Genomic DNA, 11,235 nt, shown 5'->3' with positions numbered 1-11,235 from the left:
GAGGTTTGTGAAGTGTGCCAACCATCACAGAAAACTTATGGCCCTTGTTTGTTGCGAATGGGTGTTGCACAGCACATTATTAATGGTGTCTGATCAGAAATGTGTGCAGGTAATGGGGGACACCAGGTCCAAGCTTTATCAGGTGGGCTGTATATCGTACAGACCACCTTATAATTTCGTTAGAATTGCCTTTATTATCAGGTGGGCTGTATATCGTACAGACCACCTTATAATTTCGTTAGAATTGCCTTTATTTATTTATTATCAGGTGGGCTGTATAACGTACAGACCACCTTATAATTTCGTTAGAATTGCCTTTATTTATCAGGTGGGCTATATATCGTACAGACCACCTTATAATTTCGTTAGAATTGCCTTTATTTATATATTTTTCTTATTTCTAACCACTTTTTTGTGGACAAGATAACATGAAAATGACTCAATCAAATGCCTTCAAATTTGACACGCATATGTATAGGCATATGTACAAAGCACAATAACGTTTTCAACATTGACCTTGACTGATGACGTCATCTAGGCGCCATTTTGTAAAATTTTTCGAAAATCAACTCATGATCATAACTTCATAACCAAAAGCTATTTCTCATTCATATTTATCATGATCAAGGTCAATATCCGTCCGGTCAATTTCAGGTCAAAGAACGCGCGCGTGCGCGTACGTCCGCGCGTCAATGCGCGCGCAAAATTTTGAAAAGCTCAAAATCGTCTTAAAATCATTTTGCATACGTTTTAGGCCATTCTAAGCATTTTATTAAAAAAATCGCGCACACGCGCATGCGCGCGCGTTTTCGCGCGTAAAACAATTACACAACATAGAATCGCCATTTTTTTTCTTTCATAATATTCCACATATTTTTACAAACAAATTGATACCATGTTTTTCTCTTTATGTCGATTAATAACGGAATGATCGACCATTTAACATAAATTTCCGTGCGAGGGGCTCTTGTAATACATAGCATATATGGGCAAAAACATGCCCATACAAAATCCATTGTAGCTCTTTAGGATGCAAGGTGACCCCAATTTGTTTTCATATTTTAAAAGAGTATGATTCGGAGATATTGTTTCATGTCTCATTTGACCCTCAATTAACTCATGACGTCATCATAATGGCCTCCGAACTCAAAATTTCAATTTGCATATTATGACGTCAGCATATTTTTGGAAAATTTATTGTATCTCTGTAAATATTGATGGATTGTTTTCCAAATTTTGATATGTACTAGCTGAGACAAATCTTTACTAATGCTGTGGTCACAATTTTTCATTTTGAAAAAAGCATCATGGCATATTTTAGCGATTAAAGGAGGCATGTCAATTTTTCACATTTTGCGTTTATTCTCTATAGGACATGATTTTTTCTCAAAACTGGATTCTACATTCCCGTCTTTACGCTGAACTTCGAGTATGTTGTAGCTGAGACAAAAAGCTATTTCAAATGTACCCTTTATTTTGTCTCATTTTTTTGTTGGATCAGCCCACCTATACTTGTTCCAAACAAGTATTACAAATCTAGTTATATATTTTTCTTATTTCTAACCACTTTTTTGTGAACAAGATAACTTGAAAATGGCTAAATCAAATGCCTTGAAATTTGGCACACATATGTATAGGCATATGAACAAAGCACAGAAATTTGTTCAATCTTGACCTTGACTGATGACGTCATCTAGGCGCCATTTTGTAAAATTTTACGAAAATCAACTCATGATCATATCTTCATAACCAAAAGGTATTTCTCATTCATATTTATCATGATCAAGGTCAATATCCGTCCGGTCAATTTCAGGTCAAAGAACGCGCGCGTGCGCGTACGTCCGCGCGTCAATGCGCGCGCAAAATTTTGAAAAGCTTAAAATCGTCTTAAAATCATTTTGCATACGTTTTAGGCCATTCTAAGCATTTTATTAAAAAAATCGCGCACACGCGCATGCGCGCGCGTTTTCGCGCGTAAAACAATTACACAACATAGAATCGCCATTTTTTTTCTTTCATAATATTCCACATATTTTTACAAACAAATTGATACCATGTTTTTCTCTTTATGTCGATTAATAACGGAATGATCGACCATTTAACATAAATTTCCGTGCGAGGGGCTCTTGTAATACATAGCATATATGGGCAAAAACATGCCCATACAAAATCCATTGTAGCTCTTTAGGATGCAAGGTGACCCCAATTTGTTTTCATATTTTAAAAGAGTATGATTCGGAGATATTGTTTCATGTCTCATTTGACCCTCAATTAACTCATGACGTCATCATAATGGCCTCCGAACTCAAAATTTCAATTTGCATATTATGACGTCAGCATATTTTTGGAAAATTTATTGTATCTCTGTAAATATTGATGGATTGTTTTCCAAATTTTGATATGTACTAGCTGAGACAAATCTTTACTAATGCTGTGGTCACAATTTTTCATTTTGATAAAGGCATCATGGCGTATTTTTGCGATTAAAGGAGGCATGTCAATTTTTCACATTTTGCGTGTATTCTCTATGGGACATGGCTTTTTCTCAAAACTGGATTCTACATTCCCGTATTTCGTGAGCAATATCTACGTCGTTTTAGCTTCATTTACGCTGAACTTCGAGTATGTTGTAGCTGAGACAAAAAGCTATCTCAAATGTACCCGTCATTTTGTCTCAATTTTTTGTTGGATCAGCCCACCTATACTTGTTCCAAACAAGTATTACAAATCTAGTTATTATTATTATTATCAGGTGGGCTGTATATCTTACAGACCACCTTATAGTTTCGTAAGAATTGCCTTTATTTATTTATTTATTCATTTTTATTCTTTATTTTTCTTATTTCGAACCACTTTTTTGTAAGCACGATTACTTGAAAATGGCTCAATCAAATGCCTTCAAATTTGGCACACATATGTATAGGCATATGTACAAAGCACAATAACGTTTTCAACATTGACCTTGACTGATAACGTCATCTAGGCGCCATTTTGTAAAATTTTACGAAAATCAACACATGATCATATCTTCATAACCAAAGGTTATTTCTCATTCATATTTATCATGATCAAGGTCAATATCCGTCCGGTCAATTGCAGGTCAAATAACGCGCGCGAGCGCGTACGGCCGCGCGTCAATGCGCGCGCAAAATTTTAAATGCTCAAAATCGTCTCAAAATCATTTTACATACGTTTTAGGCCATTCTAAGCATTTTATAAAAAATCGCGCACACACGCATGCGTGCGCGTTTTCGCGCGTAAAACTATTGCACAACATAGAATCGCCATTTTTTTTTCTTTAATAATATTCCACATATTTTTACAAAAAAATTGATACCATGTTTATCTCTTTATGACTATTAATGACGGAATGATCGACCGTTAAACATAAATTTCCGTGCGCGCGAGCTCTTGTAATACATAGCATATATGGGCAAAAACATGCCTATGCAAAATCCATTGTAGCTCTTTAGGATGCAAGGTGACCCCAATTTGTTTTCATATTTTGATTGAGTATGAATCAGAGATACGATTTCATGTCTCATTTGACCCTCAATTAAATCATGACGTCATCATAATGGCCTCTGAACTCAAAATTTCAATTTGCATATTATGACGTCAGCATATTTTTGGAAAATTGATTGTATCTTTCTAAAAATTGATCGATTTTCTTCAAAATTTTGATTTGTTCTAGCTGAGACAATTCTCTACAAATCCAGTCTCACAATTTTTCATTTTGACAAAGGCATCATGGCGTATTTTTGCGATTAAAGGAGGCATGTCAATTTTTCACATTTTGCGTGTATTCTCTATTGGACATGGCTTTTTCTCAAAACTCGATTCTACATTCCCGTCTTTCACGAGCAATATCTACGTCGTTTTAATTTTGTTTACGCTGAACTTCGAGTATGTTGTAGCTGAGACAAAAAAAGCTATCTCAAATGAATCCTTCATTTTGTCTCAATTTTGTGTTGGATCAGTTTATTTATCTTATTTCTAACCACTTTTTTTGTAAGCACGATAACTTGAAAATGACTCTATCAAATACCTTGAAATTTGGCACACATATGTATAGGCATATGTACAAAGCACAATAACGTTTTCAACATTGACCTTGACTGATGACGTCATCTAGGCGCCATTTTGTAAAATTTTACGAAAATCAACTCATGATCATATCTTCATAACCAAAAGCTATTTCTCATTCATATTTATCACGATCAAGGTCAATATCCGTCCGGTCAATTTCAGGTCAAATAACGCGCGCGTGCGCGTACGTCCGCGCGTCAATGCGTATTTTTGCAATTAAAGGAGGCATGTCATTTTTTCACATTTTGCGTGTATTCTCTATTGAACATGGCTTTTTCTCAAAACTCGATTCTACATTCCCGTCTTTCACGAGCAATATCTACGTCGTTTTAATTTTGTTTACGCTGAACTTTGAGTATGTTGTAGCTGAGACAAAAAAGCTATCTCAAATGAACCCTTCATTCTGTCTCAATTTTTTGTTAGATCAGCCCGCCTATACTTGTTCCAAACAAGTATTACAAATCTAGTTATTCATTTATTGGTACATAATGATCGATTAGCAGCACAAGGCTGAAAGGGTCAATTTATTAAGGTATAGTGATGTAAATTATATACATGTACAATAGTATTACGAAACATAGTAAATAAATCTGTAACATAATGGCAATACAGCAGAGTTATATTGTGTTCGTTTATGTACATTACGTGAAAGGATGTACTAGCAGAAGATTGAGCAGGGGAAGGTATATGGCTCATGAAAGTGAGAGTGATTAAGCGAATGGAGTAGAGAGAGAGAGAGAGACAGAGAGAGGATGGAAGAAAAGGGGAGGTACAAGGAGAGAAAGGAAGAGAGAGAGAGAGAGCAGGGAATGGAATGATCAACATATTATTCCTAATTACATGTAATACATTAATGAAAATTAAGAGAGTCAGATTTCGGCGAGACAACAATAATCATCATACTTGCTAGAAGAGAGAAAAGGGAAGGTTAAAAGAAAAACAGAAGGAGAAAAGTTTAAAGAGAGATAAATAGGGAGAGAGAGAGATGGGGGTCGTTTGTTGTGAACTTATGTCGAGTATGCCGAGGACAGTCAATGACCCGATGCTGGTTAGTTAATTGTCCATGTACAGAAATATTTTGGGCCACATTGTTTCAAAATCGTTTCAAAATTACAGTAAGTTCATTGGCTGCATATATCTCTTTCAAAAAGTGGTCGAACTAACCATAACAATCCCAATATCATTCAAATTGTATTTAAAATGTCTTGATTTGTAACTGTCCCTTATTACCTGCACATGTAGGTAATAAGTGACCTTTGGTGCTGACGTCATTAATAATTGTTATCATATTAATCAGTTACATCATGACCACACTTTTCTTACCAGATAAAGAGAAGAAGATACTGAAGAAAATATAAAACTTTATGTATGTGTAACATTTTTCATGTTTATGTTAATGTGCTTAAGGGTCTCCAATTCCCTGCACCTACCCTAGAGGGAGCAAGTAGCTATGTCAGATATGCTGTAGCATCACCAGGAAGACAAAGGCAATGGTGATGATGTATTGTACATATGTATGGAAGCATGCAATTCTATTATGAACGTGTGCTAAGCCGGGGGAAATTACATACCATTGTCTACTCTAGAATATTAGTTTAGTCTGCCATGTCTGACATAGCAGCTTATATGTTGCCATTGTTTGTGGTATTGTAACAGGTGGTCAACTTTGGCAAAGTTACATGCCACTTTCTCAAGTTAGCTCATTGATGACTGACAGATGATGTCACAAGGGGAATGAGATTTAGAGGTTTTTCGGGTGGAGCTTAGCAATTTTGTAAAACAAATATTTCAAAAAAATACTTAAAAATCTATGAAACAAATTCAGAATTTTACATATCAAAATATGAGATGTATGCAGGACTACACACCAACAGGAATACGCTTGTATTTTGATATAATGGGCCCTTTAATAGGCCTACCCTGAATTAAGAAAATGTATTTTTTGGGTCAAAGAATTAATGCAGATCATAGTTTCCATATCATTATCATTAATATCGGACTCATATTATTTTACTAGCATAGTATTGTGCATCATGCCCACTTCCACTTCACTAATTACATTTCGAGACCAGACACTTATGACAGTCCATTTTTCTCAAGGAAATAACACAATTATAACGTTAAAGTATTCCTTCTATCTATCGGTACAGAAATTAAGAAGCTGGAATCATTTAAACAAAAGCAAAATAAAACATATCCATTATTTGTTTTGTCTCTGAGCTGGAATGTTATGAATGCATTTAAAAGCGGAACGACGAAAATGAACATGAATGTACAAAACAACAAATTGAATGAAAGTAAGACACTATTTAAAGAAACACGGTAACTTTTCCCACGACTTTTCACCACTTTACTAGATGGTTTGAAATTAGCCAAACTTTCTACTTTGCGTCTATTATTGACTAAGTAAAGCTCATCATTCCTCTTGATATTCAAATTGGGCCAATCGTTGAATCAAAATAACAAGTAACAACATTATACACTACGATTGAAAGCCTTGATGATATGCAAGTTTGATTAACACGTTTGTAAATTTGTAGCAACGTTTTGCTTAGTCCAGAATCTGCCCGGTCCTTTATAATTCCCTACACACTTTCAAGCCGTCGAAGATGGCGTTATCAACAAACTCATAATTATGCTCACCAGATTTTCGCCGGGTGTCTTAATTTAATGATCACGCCATCATCGGCTGGTAGCAAGTAAGTAGAGAGAGGTAGCGTTGGTGTGGTGGATATCAAAATTAAATAGGCCAGATTCCGGACAACGTTTTGCCCGGCGCACACGAGGTGTTTTTTGACTGACGTAGGACTGTGTCTGTGTCAGTGACTGGCACGGCATTTGACGGGCCTTGAGAAAGTGATCGTTTAGAGAAAGTAAGTGCAAGATAAACGATGTAAACCTGCAAACATTACTTTGTTTTACTGGCGTGTGGGTGGACTATACAATTGGGACAACCAAGTAGACCGAAAGCCAACGAGACCGACAGTCCACCTTCAAAAGAATTTCGGAAGGCGCACCAAAAGGTTCGTGGGATTTTGGTCTCGTGCGCTATCGGTCTTTAGAACTGTAGCCGGACCTGTCATGTAGCTCCGATAAGTCTCATTTGACAACGCCCCCTATCGTCAGAGTCCAGCAGCCTAACATCTTAGCCTATGGACGTTTACCCCAAAAATGGTTGCAAATTCATTTTTGTTTAAACGAAAAGCACATCCACCCGACGTATGTTATCACTAGCTCTTTCATTGGAACCCTCATTGACTTTTGAAAGTTTACCCACCGTAATTCGGTTAAAATAGGTCGCCAGCTCGCCATTGCCTATATAACACATGTGCAACAAGTCGAACTTTGGACGCAATTTACCACGCGATTGTAAGGTTATAAGTCAAGCACACGAAGGATAACAAGCATGAATTATCATAGATGAGTTCTGATTTGTTCATTATGTCCATTTCAGCCAACCCCCCCACCGTAATGTTTCCATTTCCACATGAATATTCATGAACACCATGGACTATTCGATTATTAACAGAGGGGTGCAATTGTGCACCATATTAGACTCCCCTACTTTTAGTCAAGTATTTCATTGTATTATGTAGTTTGGTAAGTTTATTTTACTTACTGTTTAATTATCAGATATCAATGATAGTTTAAAAATATGGAAAAGGCTCTTGTATTTTATATTTAGCAAAGCAATCTCACATACAAAATCACTTTCAAGTGTCGTCTGCTCCGCCGATTGCCGTCTGCTATATACGTTCAAGGCACATATTTATCTGTGGACTGTGATGTAGACAGTTTACTCGTCATTGTAGATTTATGATTAGCCATCTGACACACACACAATTACTACACACACGAACACTCTCACTTCCCCTCCCCAACACACCATTTCCGCACACCCGGTTCACACATCATACACAATGGCATACACCCTGAAACATAGTGGAACATTCTAGTTTGGTAGTGGCGTCGAACTAGCTACGTTTGTGCTGGCATTGGTCCAGCGAGCGAAAATGAGACAACCGGAGCAATATGTGCCTCCACATCCTTTTTGTTTTTGTTTTAAGGAGGGAAGCGCTAATATATCTAGATTTTCTCAACATGGGATGGCATCCTCCTGAAACGGGGAATAGGGGAGGGGGAGACGGGCTTTCGGATGATATATCGAGGCAGCCCCCGTGCTAAAGTGTTGTAGATCATTTTCCACCAGCGGCATTAAACGAGTGTTGGCGTATTATATTATATTATCTCTTTCATTATCACCAAGTCTTCAATCTTGACTTTGTTCTCTTTTTCTTCCAAACAAATATGCAGTTCATGTCAGGTCACGTAATATTTTACTTCGCTTTGAAATGGATTCGGACTTAGGCCACATGAAGTTCATAACGTGTACTTTGTTTTAAATAAACGCGAAGGGTGATAAAGAGATCATTTAAAGGGCAAGTCCGGTCCGTTTGAAAGTTGACTTAAATAAATAAAGAACAAATAAACAAACAAAACAACAAAATTTCATCAAAGTCGGGTGAAAAATTAGAAAATTACGGAATAAGTTTCGCATAATTTCATGAAACATTGATATGTATTACATAAGCTGTTTGCGAATTAGCGAGTTGATGATGTCATCCTCTCAATTTTCTCTAACCGTTTGTACAAAGAATCTGACAAAAATATCACTCCTGTGCTCTGGGAATAAAAACATGGCTTGAATCCTCATGGAATATGTGCAAAATTACCATTATTGCAACTTATCATGTATTTTGATTTGATTTGATTTGATTTATTGGTTTCTGCATCTTTTTTTTTCTTTTTTTCATCATACATTTTCATGAACATAATATGGTTTGATATAATATTTTAAGTGTATATAATTTTATACAGATAATGAACGAATTTAAACAAATATATTGAATGCATAATTAACATACATTAGATGCAGGAGGGCTACAGAAATAAGCAAAGTAGCTTGACGTGCCCGCAGCCCTTAACTTAGATACAACAACAATAACAAATACAAATAGAAAAGACTGACTTGCAGAGAAGAAAAGGAAAGGGGAGAGGAGGAGCGTTGGTAATAACACAATAAATCTCGTACATCTGCTGATTGAATGCAGGTTCATTCATAAAATGGCTAAACGATGCTAGGTCATGGACGAGTACACATCATTATTGAATATACAGTCACTGTACACACGAACATGAATACAGTGCAATTACACACGACATGATCAATACTTAGACAATAACATAGTTTTAACTGCCTTCTTTAAATGAATACAATGTCCTAAGGTTTCTTATTACAATGGGCAGAGAGTTCCAGATGTCTGGGCCGGCGTGTCTTATGGATTTGAGAGCCAATGCGGTTTTAGGATTTCTTAAATGGAATTTTTCAGTTTGCCTTGTAGGGTAAGAGTGGATGGTTTTATTCAAATTAAACAATGTATAAAGGAACAAATTGTACATGTGTGTCAAAACAAAAGAAACTTGCAAATTCATGAAACTAAATATATGGGGGATAGTGAGGGGATGATATCACCAACTTTCTAATTTGAATACAGCCTATGTGATACATAACACTGTTTCATGAAATAATGAGAAATTTTAAAATTTCATAACCTTCTTCTTTCTTTAAATGTGAATAGCCTTTGTTCTGTATCGTAATTATCTTCACCTGTAACCATAGTATTTCCTTGTTCAGATGTACTTACTTATGTAAACGAAAACTGAAACATATCCTTCGTATTACATCGTGATAATAATATATAATAGTCCGTTCTTGTATAGCGCATGACCCATTTTGATATAAAGTATATTTGCGCTTCCAAAGAGCTTTGGAAATAGCTTAATTTCTTTTAAATACAGATTAGTCTACATGTACATTGTAGGTATCTTCTTTTCTATTCTGTGCACTAGTCTGTGTTTATTTATAATATAACTTGAGTAAAGAAATCCTCTGAAATTTAGTTGTAGAATAATAAAATTAGCGATACCTTCAGTATGTATAAATGATTGGTTCCGCGGGAGAAGAATTCTGTACGCTCTATGGAATTTCGTCTCTGCAACGTTTTCAACGATAAACTGAAGTAAGCAATTGAGCAATTTCACAGTACCGTTGCGTTTGCTGGTGCCTTCATTTACATGGAAAGCGAACACGAAAACTGTAATTGATTGCGCTGTATCTTATATTTGGTCAATCTACTTTTTCGTTGATCTGATCATGTGAAAATTACAGTTGTGAAAATTCCCAGTTGTGGAAATAAGTGAAATTACAAAGATATTTTGATTATCTGGGACAGGGTAAGATTTAGTTTATACATCTGTAGTGACCAAATGTCACGATTTTTAACGTTTGCATGAATAACGTTTCATGCATTGATTTGTGCGTGTTTAGATAATACGTATAGCTTTCCTATTCTCAAAATGGCGATTGTAGATTTAATTTCCATGCGTGGTCGACGATCCGCTGTCTGGCCTTGCATACATGTCCCAACCTGTTCTGTCTGGTTCGTTAATATATTATATTGTTATGTAGATTTTGTATTGTTACATATAGCGCGTGTACGTGCATATTAATTTTGTGCGCGTGTTTCAACTAACCACGCTACACCAGCGACTGGGCTTCCCTCTGATTTTCGATGTGAAAATTAGAGGGATTATTTTCATTGGTACACACAGGTCGTTACTGTGTTTTTGTTTATCGTACCGGTCGAATTTTTGTCCAACATGGACTCACGACCTCTCCCGGCCGGTGGACTTGCTCTTCGTTGTGTTGACACGATTATTATCGTCATCGATCGTCATCACCTCGCTTTCATCTGCTGTGTTGTGTTGTGTCGTGTTATCTTCATCGGTAGAAAACAGGGATTCTACGTAATTCCAATACGCACTCCCTAGTCCCTACAACAAGCGCTAAGGAGGGCGTATTGGAATTACATGGGATCCGGGTCTTCTACCGATGAAGATATAACACGAAATATGATAGTATAAAGAGATTTTGGAGGTTTATCAAACATACTACAGGTCTGACAACACAAGAAATGGAGGATATTGTGTTCACATCAAAGGGTGTAGTAAAGCTGCTCTTTGGCGTGAACATACACATCTGCTGGACCGGACGGTATACTCCACGAGTCTTGAAGCAATTGGCAA

Source organism: Strongylocentrotus purpuratus, unplaced genomic scaffold (genome assembly GCF_000002235.5).
Source record: "Strongylocentrotus purpuratus isolate Spur 01 unplaced genomic scaffold, Spur_5.0 spur5_scaffold_7, whole genome shotgun sequence".
NCBI lineage: Eukaryota > Metazoa > Echinodermata > Echinoidea > Camarodonta > Strongylocentrotidae > Strongylocentrotus > Strongylocentrotus purpuratus.
This window is presented reverse-complemented; position numbering follows the sequence as displayed.